Here is a 12016-nt window from a genome sequence, read left to right as displayed (position 1 = left end):
TATGCAAAAAATCCTCAGCCTTCAAGAAAAAATATTTTAAATATAATGCCCCTGGTCCCGAGACCATGTAAACTAAAACAAAACAAAATCCATTTTTCCTTTTGTAATATTTCTTGCAAGGCAGACTAACTCATTGACTTCAATTTAATATATCGATCATCTTAATTGGTCCAGTAGTTTAAGAGTTATGAATACAAAAAAGGAATTTTTGGAAGAAGAGTAAAAACTTGATTTTTCGGACCATTAGTTGATTTTTGAAAAATCATAACATAAAAAAGAAAAAGAGCATATCTCAGATTTTTGAATATATTATGTGAAAAGTCCTCAGCTTTCAAGAAAAAATATAAAAAAATATAGTGCCCTTTGTCCGAGGCCATGTAAACTATGAAAAAACAAATATAATCAACAATTACGAAGACAAAATTCAAATTTATTCTAGGTGTGGTATTTTTCCAAAAAAAAACGCTAATTCCCTTTAACTTGATATGTTGATCATCTAAATCGGCTCAGTAGTTCAAAAGTTATGAATTTTTGATTTTTCTAACCACCCTAAAATCGAAATGGTTACCCCAACGAAAAAATAAATAATATTTTGGGATAAGGAGCAAAAGTACCAATTTTAACGAAAATCTGAGAGCCACTCTATTGGTTTGGCATGAAATGGCTGACTTTCTACGACTAATTATAACTCAAAAACTATGATACCTACAAGACTCTGTCAAGGGATGAAATGTAGAAAATTATTTAATTTTTCATAAAATAAATACCGAAATTTAAAAATTAAAACTCATTTTTCTCAAAAAAATATTTTTCTAAAATTCTCAAAACAAAAATACATGAAAAGTTGTTATCAGAAAAACTTTGTCCCTGTAAAAGTAAACCTTCCGATGTATGGGTGGCTTGTTGAAAATTGTAAGCGCCATTTATATCTATTTTTTTCAGAATGTTTTCAAAAATAATTAATTTTGATTTTCAAAATATTGTTTTTCAATGATTTTTGTTTTAAATTTGTTTGATATTTTTTAATGAATACCTAGATAATTTACTACATTTCTTCAATCAGACCTATTAAATTTTAGTCAAAGAATGCAATGCAGAAACCACTCGTTGTATCCATTCTGCATGTGGCGCTGTTACCGTCTCGCCAAATAAAATCGAGCGCTATTTCTTGCAGAGTTCGTTTCATCGAACTCTGACGTTTTTGCCCCCTAAATGGCTCAACCTGACTCATTTTTAAATTATATTTGGAATTTCACTCAAACTCACAGCCAAAACGAAAATCGTTTTAATTGTAATGTAAATCACTTTGTTGCTCTTTGACATTCGAAATGTAAATAATAAAGTTTTGAACCCCACTCAATGCCGTATTCATTCATTACGGATAACATGTTCATGCATCAGGGGTATGAACAAGATGAACACTTTTGTTATTGTCATGGATATAGTGAGGGCAGTGCGTTTCAAACTGAAAAAAAGTCATTTACACTGAAATAAAATCTTATTCGTTACTCGTGAATATTTGACGATATTCTAAGACACTGGTTACCATACAAAAGAAAGACAAATCTTTGCATAACTCAAAAACTGATCAAGCAAATGGAGCCATATTTGGCATGCGAAGGTTTTAGGGGATACCAAACGTTTCAATGGTGAATAGACACTACTTCGCTCTCTCTGAGGGGGGAGAAGGAGACTGTCATACAAATGAATCATACATTTCTGCATAATTCAAGAACTAATCTAGCAAACGGAACTAAATTTGGCATGTGGAAGTTTTAGGGGGCAAGAAACATTTCTAAGGTGGTTCAACACTTCTCCCATCTTTCTAAGAGGGGACTGCCATACAAATGAAACAGAAATTTCTGCATAACTCGAGAGCTACTCAAGCAAATGGAACAAATTTGACATATGAAGAAACCATAGAAACATTTATTGCACCTCAAAACCACCACATGCCAAATTTCGTTTCATTTCTTTGATCAATTCTCGAGTAATGCAGAAATTTGTGTTTCATTAGTTTGGCAGCCCCCCCCCCCTTAGAGAGGGGAGTGGAGTGTCTAACCATCATAGAAACATTTATTGCACCTTAAAACCTTCACATGCCAAATTTCATTTCATTTCCTTGATTAATTCTCGAGTAATGCAAAAATTTGTGTTTCATTTGTATAGCAGTCCCCTCTTAGAAAGATGGGAGAAGTGTTGAACCACCTTAGAAATGTTTCTTGCCCCCCTAAAACTTCTGCGATTGGACCCATGAACGTGCACTTAGTAAGAAAACGTGGAGGTGATAACGAAAAATAAATTTTGGGCGGGACATCAAAAGATTATTCGGAGACGACCGTCTTCAAGCCCTGCCACAGAGATGGGAAAAAGTTGTAGCTCTAGATTTTTGATTTTCTGTTTTTTTTAAGTTTTGTGACATTTTAGTTTGTTTCTGCTGTTCAAGACACGACCACATTGTTAATGTAGGATTACGAACTTATTGTATTCAGTTCGCCTTCAAGTTATCACTTGAGATATTTATTTAGGAAGAAACGAAATTTTATGATTGACTCTCTAGTAGAATTTTTTGGTGACCCTGATGGGGGTGATATGTATGATATGTATTTTATTTAACTTTATTCTATTTTTTGAAGTGATTTAAAACTGAAATGCAGTGTGAGTTTAACACCCCCAAAGATTTGTATATTGTGCTTCGAAACTTGATTCAAATTCCGAATTTGCTAACGCAAACATTTTATCGCTGGTTTTGACAGTCAGTTTTTTGCAAATGCTTAGTATTTTATGTTATATATAGTGAATGAGTTATATACTTGTGAATGATGTTGAAATGAAGCCTACACCACGAAGAATGTCAGGGTATTCATTACTCAATTATTGAAAATATTAAAGTTCAGTAAAGGGCCTGGCCAGGTAAGGGAATAAAAAGTGCCCCCAAACCAAATCACCAGCTGTATGGCAAATATTGTATAGGATATTAAATAAGAAATTTGAACGGTTTAATTGAACCCCTATGTGGTTTAACTATAGTGAAAAACGTACTTTTTCGTTTATTTCACGCCATCCTCAAAAGCTTCGAGATAAAAATTTTAAAAAAATACTGAATGTACATCTCACCACGTTGTATCAAGAAAAAATATCAAAAAAAAAATCATCAAAAATTTAAGTACTAAAAAAAATATTGAAATTTCGAAAATATTTTTTGGAATTTAGAGAGTCAGTACTACTCTAATTCATATTTGAATGTGTTTCTACGGCTTTTCTAGTTATGTGTAATTTTTTTCAGATTTTTTCCAGTGTTGCGCGGCACACAAAATATTTTTTTTATATTTCCAAAGGGTCTGGCTGGGTAAGGGAGTAAAAAGTCACACCAAACCAAATCACCAGCTGTATGGAAAATATTCTATAGGGTACTAAATAATACATTTTGGCAATAGTACCATATATTTAAGTCCTTATATGGTACACCATAGGATCTATGGTGAGAAATGCACCTTTTCGTTTCATTCACGCCATTCTCAATAGCTTTGAGACAAACATATGAAAAATACTGAAAGTACATCTTACTAAGGTGTATCGATCAATATTTTAAAACAATTTGTTCATCAAAAAGTCAAATACACCCATACCTCGCTTTACGGCTTAGATACGTTCCACGGAACTTGGCCGCAAAGCGAAAAGCGGTATAAGGAATCAATTATTCTAATACAAGTTCAATCGTATCGGTTATAAATACGGAAAATATGTAACATGGTTTATCATTCAAAATACATATTATCTTTTCATTTTATTTGTACATAAAATAATAACAGACTCCAAAAATCAACAATACTCTATAGACAAAAATGAAACAACTTCATGTTTCATGAATTATGTATTAATATCGACACCGAAAAAAGTTTTTTGCCGTTATAGCGAAACGTTTTAGGCCGTTAATCGAAAACATGTCTTATTTGAAGAGGGCCGTTATGGCGAAATGCCGTATAAAGAGCGGCCGTATAGCGAGGTATGGGTGTACTAAAAAAATTTTGAATTAATTTTTATTTTAATTTTAAATTAAACATTTTTTTTTTTCGATTTTGAGATTCAGTACTACTCTAGTTTGTATTCGAATTTACCTACGTAAACTTTAGTTATCTGTGATTTTTTTCTCAGAATTTTTAGAATGTCTTTCACGGTACACAAAAAATTATATATATTTAAAGGCATTTCGAAATTTCGAAAAAAAATATTACTTTGAGACCCACTTTTGCTCTAATTTTTATCTAAATGCGTTCGTATGTGTTGTTTTCTCCACATGTAGTGAAATTTTTTCTTGAATTTTTCAGAGGATTGCACGAAAAAAAAAATTGGACTTTGGGCATTTTTAATCAATTTTGAATTTAGAGACCCAGTACTGCTTTTATATTTATTAAAATTTTGTTTTTCAAATGTCTAAATATTGTCGGTATATTTAGAGCATTGCACTGCACAAAGATTTTTTTTCTCATATCTTAAAATATATGAGATTATCTGTACATTGAATTTAGATGGTTTACCAAATTCATAGGAGTCAGCAGTACGATAGAGCTCTGTAAGAAAAAATAAAGTCCTTGTGGAAAGATCATTCGGATTAATGAGAAGAATGTTTAAAAAAATCCAAATTATTATTATTTTTTATTTTAATCTTACAATTGAAAACCACGAATACAACAAAATAATCGATTTCAAAAAAATTTAAAAAAAATATGCAGACGATGAAGAAAACTATGTTTGTGTCTCGCAATGCTCTTAAAAATTCTGGAAAAAATTACGCCACATGTAGAAAAAAGACACATATGAACGCATTTAAATAAAATTTTGAGCAGAAGTGGGTCTCAAAGTTATTTTTTTTTTCAAAATTTCGAAATGCCAAAAAATATATAATTTTTTGTACCGCGTATTAATTTTTATTTATTACTAGATTTTTTTATGAAAAAATTGTTTGAAGATATTATTCGATACACCTTAGTAAGATGTATATTCAGTATGTTTTCTTATTTTTGTCTCAAAGCTGAAATATATGGTACTATTGACAAAATGTTTTATTTAGTACCCTATACAATGTTTTCCATACAGCTGGTGATTTGGTTTGGGGGGACTTTTCACTCCCTTACCCAACCAGACCCTTTGGAAATATAAAAAAAAAATTTTTGTGTACCGCGCAACACTGAAAAAAACTGAAAAAATCACACATAACTAGAAAAGCCGTAGGAACATATTTAAATATGAATCAGGGTAGTGCTGAATCTCTAAATCCCAAAAAAAATTAAAAATTTAAATATTTTTTTAGTAATTAAATTTTTGATGATTTTTTTTTATAATTTTTTTTGATACACCGTGGTGAGATGCACATTCAGTATTTTTTTCAAATTTTCATCTCGAAACTTTTGAGGATGGCGTGGAATAAACAAAAAGGTCCGTTTTTCACCATAGATCCTATGTTAAACCACATAGGGGTTCAATTAAACCGCCAAAATTTCTTATTTAATATCCTATACAATATTTGCCATACAGCTGGTAATATGGTTTGGGGGCACTTTTTACTCCCTAACCCGGCCAGGCCCTTTACATTTAAAAATGAAGTGTTCAGAATTTGATACAAAACGGTACTCATGTTTTGTCATTTGTTGATTTCATTTTGACTTGCTGTATTGTGAACCACAGCAGAGAGTCCAACGCCTCCGAGGACGATGGTTGTAGTAGTAGTTATCCATGGCTAATAGGCCATCTACACACTAGGCAACCTAAGTTGGAAAGCAACTTAACGAATCTGTCAAAAAAGTTAAGAACATGTGTAATCAAATGGGAGCATACACACTAGGCAACTGGCAACTTTGATCGGACCAACTTTTTCGATTCAACTCAGCATGTCGAGTCGCGCGCGATTTGTGTCGGCAACCTTTTCGTTCAATTGCTGTTGACGTTTTAATTTCTGCGTTCATTGAATTTCAATATCTGTCAGTGGTGATGCAAAACAGCGTTTACAATATTGGCGCATCTGTTTCTATGAACGAACGAGATGTAAGTATTTTGCTATTTTGGTTTAGTTTATATATAATATATATTCGTTTGACGTTAGGAAATGCCATCAATATGCAAGTTCTCTTGATATACCGTCCGGGAAGAGTGCTGAATTGGTCAAGGATGCGTATAATATTGGAGATTGAGCAAAAAGCACAGAATCCGCTGGATGTGTTTAACAGCAATTGTTGCTGTCTGTTGTTATCAGCGAGCCGAAATAAGTATGTTAGGTAAATATGTCACCTTTAGCTTGATGCCGTCGGTTATAATAATGATTCAACAAATACCAACAGATAGCCTAAGATTGGATAATTCTGGTCAGATTTCCCGGGAAACCGTTATCATCCCTGATTCTCGATTGTACCATGTGCGAAGGTGCGGTCTGCGAATATGTGACCCCTGGGAGAATTTTTCATATTTAGCGTTAGTGTATACATAAATCATTCTTTAGAAGAATTGTTGAAAATTTTTCTGTTTTCTTTATCTAATTCTTTTCGGCTGTATTCTTATTTCAATGATTTTTTTATGTTTGTAAATATTGTTTGCTGGTTTGTGGTATTACTCCAACGAAAAATAAATATATACATCCATTTTTTAGAAATATTTAGAATTTAGAAAAAAAGCAGAACCCAAAGAAATTCTGAAATCTATTGTACACACTAAGGAATATTAACACAACGGTACATTTTTTAAATAAAAATGGTATTATTGTTTGATATATGAGATAAAACACCTTCGAAAAAAGTACATCCAGGAATGCCAGATAAGCAGATTTTTTGACGTAGGACTACGTCTAACCGGAAGATATAGGGGGTGAAATGGAAATCTAGGCACTGAACAAGTAGGAAAAAATGCAAGATTTTGAACGCTTATAACTCGAGCATTTCTCAATAGATCGCAAAGGTTTTTGCATCAATTGATAGGAAATATATCTACGCATCTATCATAACGAATAACATTTCATTTTTCTTGAGATAAATAATTGAATAATTGTGAAATATCAAGCATTGTCAAAATGCACTATGTGCCCACTTTTGATTGGTCCATTTTGTGCTCCTCAAATCGTACCGACCAAAACGGGCAACCAGAGCAGTAGCGAAATACAATGAAGCACGATTGGAACGGAAAAAGAAAAAAATGAACGAAACATTGGTCGCAGTCTCACACATGCGTAATTCTCGAGCCAGCCAGTCAGCGTAAAAATCCCCGCTCCGCTGCCGTAACGATCATTCTCATTCAAACCGTACACCACATCGGTTCGCATCACAACACATCAACAAACCAACACAAGCAGCCACGTCTGGACATGGTAAAGGAGGAAAAGTGAAGGGAAAGGCAAAATCCCGCTCGAACCGTGTTGATCTGGAGTTCCCCGCAAGGGAAGCTAGGCCGAGCGCGTTAGTACCAGTGCACCAGTCCACCTAGCCGGCGTTATATAGTTTCGGCCGCCGAAGTGATCGAGTTAGCTGGCAAAGCTGCTCGCGACGATAAGAAAACCCGCATTCGGAACAGAACACATTCGGTTCGGTTGACATCAAGACAACAGGCAGTTGCAGCGAGTGGCGAGTGGCAAACGCAATCGCAAAACGGCATCAGGTAGCAGAAGAAAAAAGTTTGTTCTTTATACAAACTGCTTTGGTGGCAAATCCAGAACAAGGCGGCATCGAGGGCGTTCGAAATGGTTTTTTTTCAAAACCACGAGTACTAAGTTTTCTAAATTGGAACCATTCCATAAAACAAGGCGCTTTTCAGGGCCATTAAACCTTCCAAAAAAGAGTTTAGGAAATACAGTTCAATGCTTTCTAAAACATTATCCAAAATAATAATAAAACACAAATTGATTTTTTCATAATTTGTTTGCCAGGATCTGATGAGTATGTGAATTTGGCAGTTGTTCTGTGCTTATTGATAGTTGGGGACTTTCCTGATTATTCAATTTTCACCAATTCTTAAATTGTTTCCAGATTGAAAGTACAGTAATTTACAATTAGTTCGACATTTAGCTAATTGGACGGACATGTAATGCGACTTATTTAGTTGGACATTTTTGTAAACATAGAGATCCAAATTATGACCCCACATTGAAAGTCGACACTGTACCACTGTCATCGCAAATGTTCAATTACAGGTTAAAATTACCTCCAATCCGATACTGAGTGGTGGTAATGCGACGTGCCATTGAATGTAATTTACTGTAAAATATGTCACAAGCTGGATGGGAAGAAATTTTCCAACTGTGAAAGCTGTGGCGAGTGGCAAACGCAATAGCTAAACAGGAAGGTTTAACCGAACAAGATGGTAATATCGAGTGATAACACAGACACAACACCAAAGGTTCTTTTCAGAACCATCAACATATTCATAAAGAGTAAACAGTAAACTAATCCATTTTTCAGGTAGATAGGTAGGTATTCACGTAGGAGAAGAAAATAAAACAATATATTTAAAATATATATTTAACAAAAACTGTCCCCTTTGAATAGTCCTACGTCACTCCGGTTATGTCCCCGACATTACCCACCCGTCTTTTTTTTTCTGCTATAGTGTAAATTGTATTTCAAATGTGCCCTTTTGATTCTATTGTAGTTTTAAGAAGCCGCGTATGCATTCAATTTGATTCGATGATTTGTGAAATTAAGTTTTTGACGTAGGACTACGTCTAACCGGAAGATATAGGGGGTGAAATGGAAATCTAGGCACTGAACAAGTAGGAAAAAATGCAAGATTTGGAACGCTTATAACTCGAGCATTTCTCAATAGATCGCAAAGGTTTTTGCATCAATTGATAGGAAATATATCTACGCATCTATCCTAACGAATAACATTTCATTTTTCTTAAGATAAATAATTGAATAATTGTGAAATATCAAGCATTGTTCAAATGCACTATGTGCCCATTTTTGATTGGTCCATTTTGTGCTCCTCAAATCGTACCGACCAAAACGGGCAACCAGAGCAGCAGCGAAATAGAATGAAGCACGATTGGAAAGGAAAAAGAAAAAAATGAACGAAACATTGGTCGCAGTCTCACACATGCGTAATTCTTGAGCCAGCCAGTCAGCTTAAAAATCCCCGCTCCGCTGCCGTAACGATCATTCTCATTCAAACCGTACACCACATCGGTTCGCATCACAACACATCAATAAACCAATCCAAGCAGTCATGTCTGGACATGGTAAAGGAGGAAAAGTGAAGGGAAAGGCGAAGTGATCGAGTTAGCTGGCAAAGTTGCTCGCGACGATAAGAAAACCCGCATTCGGAACAGAACACATTCGGTTCGGTGGACATCAAGACAACAGGCAGTTGCAGCGAGTGGCGAATGGCAAACGCAATCGCAAAACGGCAGCAGGTAGCAGAAGAAGAAAGTTTGTTCTTTATACAAACTGCTTTGGTGGCAAATCCAGAACAAGGCGGCATCGAGGGCGTTCGAAATGGTTTTTTTCAAAACCACGAGTACTAAGTTTTCTAAATTGGAACCATTCTATAAAACAAGGCGCTTTTCAGGGACATTAAACCTTCCAAAAAAGAGTTTAGGAAATACAGTTCAATGCTTTCTAAAACATACAAAATAATAATAAAACACAAATTGATTTTTTCATAATTTGTTTACCAGGATCTGATGAGTATGTGAATTTGGCAGTTGTTCTGAGCTTGTTGATAGTTGGGGACTTTCCTGATTATTCAATTTTCACCAATTCTTAAATTGTTTCCAGATTGAAAGTACAGTAATTTACAATTAGTTCGACATTTAGCTAATTGGACGGACATGTAATGCGACTTATTTAGTTGGACATTTTTGTAAACATAGAGATCCAAATTATGACCCCACATTGAAAGTCGACACTGTACCACTGTCATCGCAAATGGTCAATTACAGGTTAAAATCGCCTCCAATGCGACACTGAGTGGCGCTTCGGCACGTCGCATTTAATGTAATTTACTGTACAACATGTCGCAAAGCTGGATGGGAAGACATTTTCCAACTGTGAAAGCTGTGGCGAGTGGCAAATGCAATCGCTAAACAGAAACGTTTAGCCGAACAAGATGGGGACATCGAGTGATAACAAAACAATAAACTCTTAGATTGAAGATAATTTTGTGATCCTGAAAAGGACCCATTTTAGACTGCATGTGAATCTAACGAGCGAACAAATCGTAATGAATGTATTTTTTTGCCATCGCTGCCTTTTAACGCTCATTCGTTCGTCTCGTTGGACTCGACCCTTTGACTGAGTCTGCCGATTTGTCTCTATCCTGTGAGCGTGTACCGCTAAAGTCCAAACGCGCGCTGATGACCACCTATGCATTCCCTATCACAGCCATCATTTTGATTGTACGATATGTGCATACGCCAAAAGATGTCCGGCGTTGAACATTTAATAAGTACAAAGCTTTCAGAAAAAAATAAAGAATCAACTATGAGATAGTGAGAAAAAATTGAGAAAGTTTGAAAAAAAAAGCAAAAACTCAACACCAAAGGTTCTTTTCAGAACCCCCAACATGTTCATAAAGAGTAAACAGAAAACTAATCCATTTTTCAGGTAGATAGGTAGGTATTCACGTAGGAGAAGAAAATAAAACAATATATTTAAAATATATATTTAGCAAAAGCTGTCCCCTTTGTATAGTCCTACGTCACTCCGGTTATGTCCCCGACATTACCCACCCGTCTTTTTTTATTTATTTTTTCTTTGCCTGGTGTCAAGAAAAATCCCAAGTAAAGTTGTTTTTGACGTAGGACTACGTCTAACCGGAAGATATAGGGGGTGAAATGGAAATCTAGGCACTGAAGAAGTAGGAAAAAATGCAAGATTTGGAACGCTTATAACTCGAGCATTTCTCAATAGATCGCAAAGGTTTTTGCATCAATTGATAGGAAATATATCTACGCATCTATCATAACGAATAACATTTCATTTTTCTTGAGATAAATAATTGAATAATTGTGAAATATCAAGCATTGTCCAAATGCACTATGTGCCCATTTTTGATTGGTCCATTTTGTGCTCCTCAAATCGTACCGACCAAAACGGGCAACCAGAGCAGCAGCGAAATACAATGAAGCACGATTGGAAAGGAAAAAGAAAAAATATGAACGAAACATTGGTCGCAGTCTCACACATGCGTAATTCTCGAGCCAGCCAGTCAGCTTAAAAATCCCCGCTCCGCTGCCGTAACGATCATTCTCATCGAAACCATACACCACATCACATCGTTTCGCATCACATCACATCAACAAACCAACACAAGCAGCCATGGTTGGATATGGCAAAGGAGGAAAAGTGAAGGGAAAGGCAAAATCCCGCTCGAACCGTGTTAGTCTGGAGTTCCCCGCAAGGGTAGCTAGGCCGAGCACGTTAGTACCAGTGCATCAGTCCACCTAGCCGGCGTTATATAGTTTCGGCCGCCGAAGTGGAAAAGCTGCTCGCGACGATAAGAAAACCCGCATTCAGAACAGAACACATTCGGTTCGGTGGACATCAAGACAACAACAGGCAGTTGCAGCGAGTGGCAAACGCAATCGCAAAACGACAGCAGGTAGCGGAAGAAAAAAGTTTGTTCTTTATACAATCTGCTTTGGTGGCAAAACCAGAACAAGGCGACATCGAGGGCGTTCGAAATGGTTTTTTTTAAAACCACGAGTACTAAGTTTTCTAAATTGGAACCATTGCATAGAACACGGCGCTTATCAGAGCCATTAAACCTTTCAAAAAAGAGTTTAGGAAATACAGTTCAATGCATTCTAAAATAATATCCAAAATTATAATAAAACACAAATTGATTTTTTCATAATTTGTTTGCCAGGATCTGATGAGTATGTGAATTTGGCAGTTGTTCTGAGCTTATTGATAGTTGGGGACTTTCCTGATTATTCAATTTTCACCAATTCTCAAAATGTTTCCAGATTTAAAGTACAGTATTTACAATTAGTTCGACATTTAGCTAATTGGACGGACATGTAATGCGAAATTTT

At 35.3% G+C, this 12016-nt stretch overlaps 1 protein-coding gene and 1 long non-coding RNA gene across 2 annotated transcripts in view; both read left to right on the top strand.

The window, feature by feature from the left end:
- The window catches only part of LOC129776333 (NADPH oxidase 5), a 232572-nt gene that overhangs the window by 127392 nt on the left and 93164 nt on the right, over positions 1-12016 (top strand). The window lies entirely within an intron of this gene.
- Positions 5984-6641, top strand: LOC129776337 (uncharacterized). Its single transcript, XR_008743090.1, has 3 exons — positions 5984-6042; positions 6101-6272; positions 6336-6641. It is a non-coding gene; the product is annotated as an uncharacterized LOC129776337 (long non-coding RNA).

The sequence above is a fragment of the Toxorhynchites rutilus genome, chromosome 3 (genome assembly GCF_029784135.1).
Source record: "Toxorhynchites rutilus septentrionalis strain SRP chromosome 3, ASM2978413v1, whole genome shotgun sequence".
NCBI classification, from domain to species: Eukaryota; Metazoa; Arthropoda; class Insecta; order Diptera; family Culicidae; genus Toxorhynchites; species Toxorhynchites rutilus.
The sequence above is the reverse complement of the archived record's forward strand: the minus strand, read 5'-3'. Positions and strand labels throughout refer to the sequence as shown.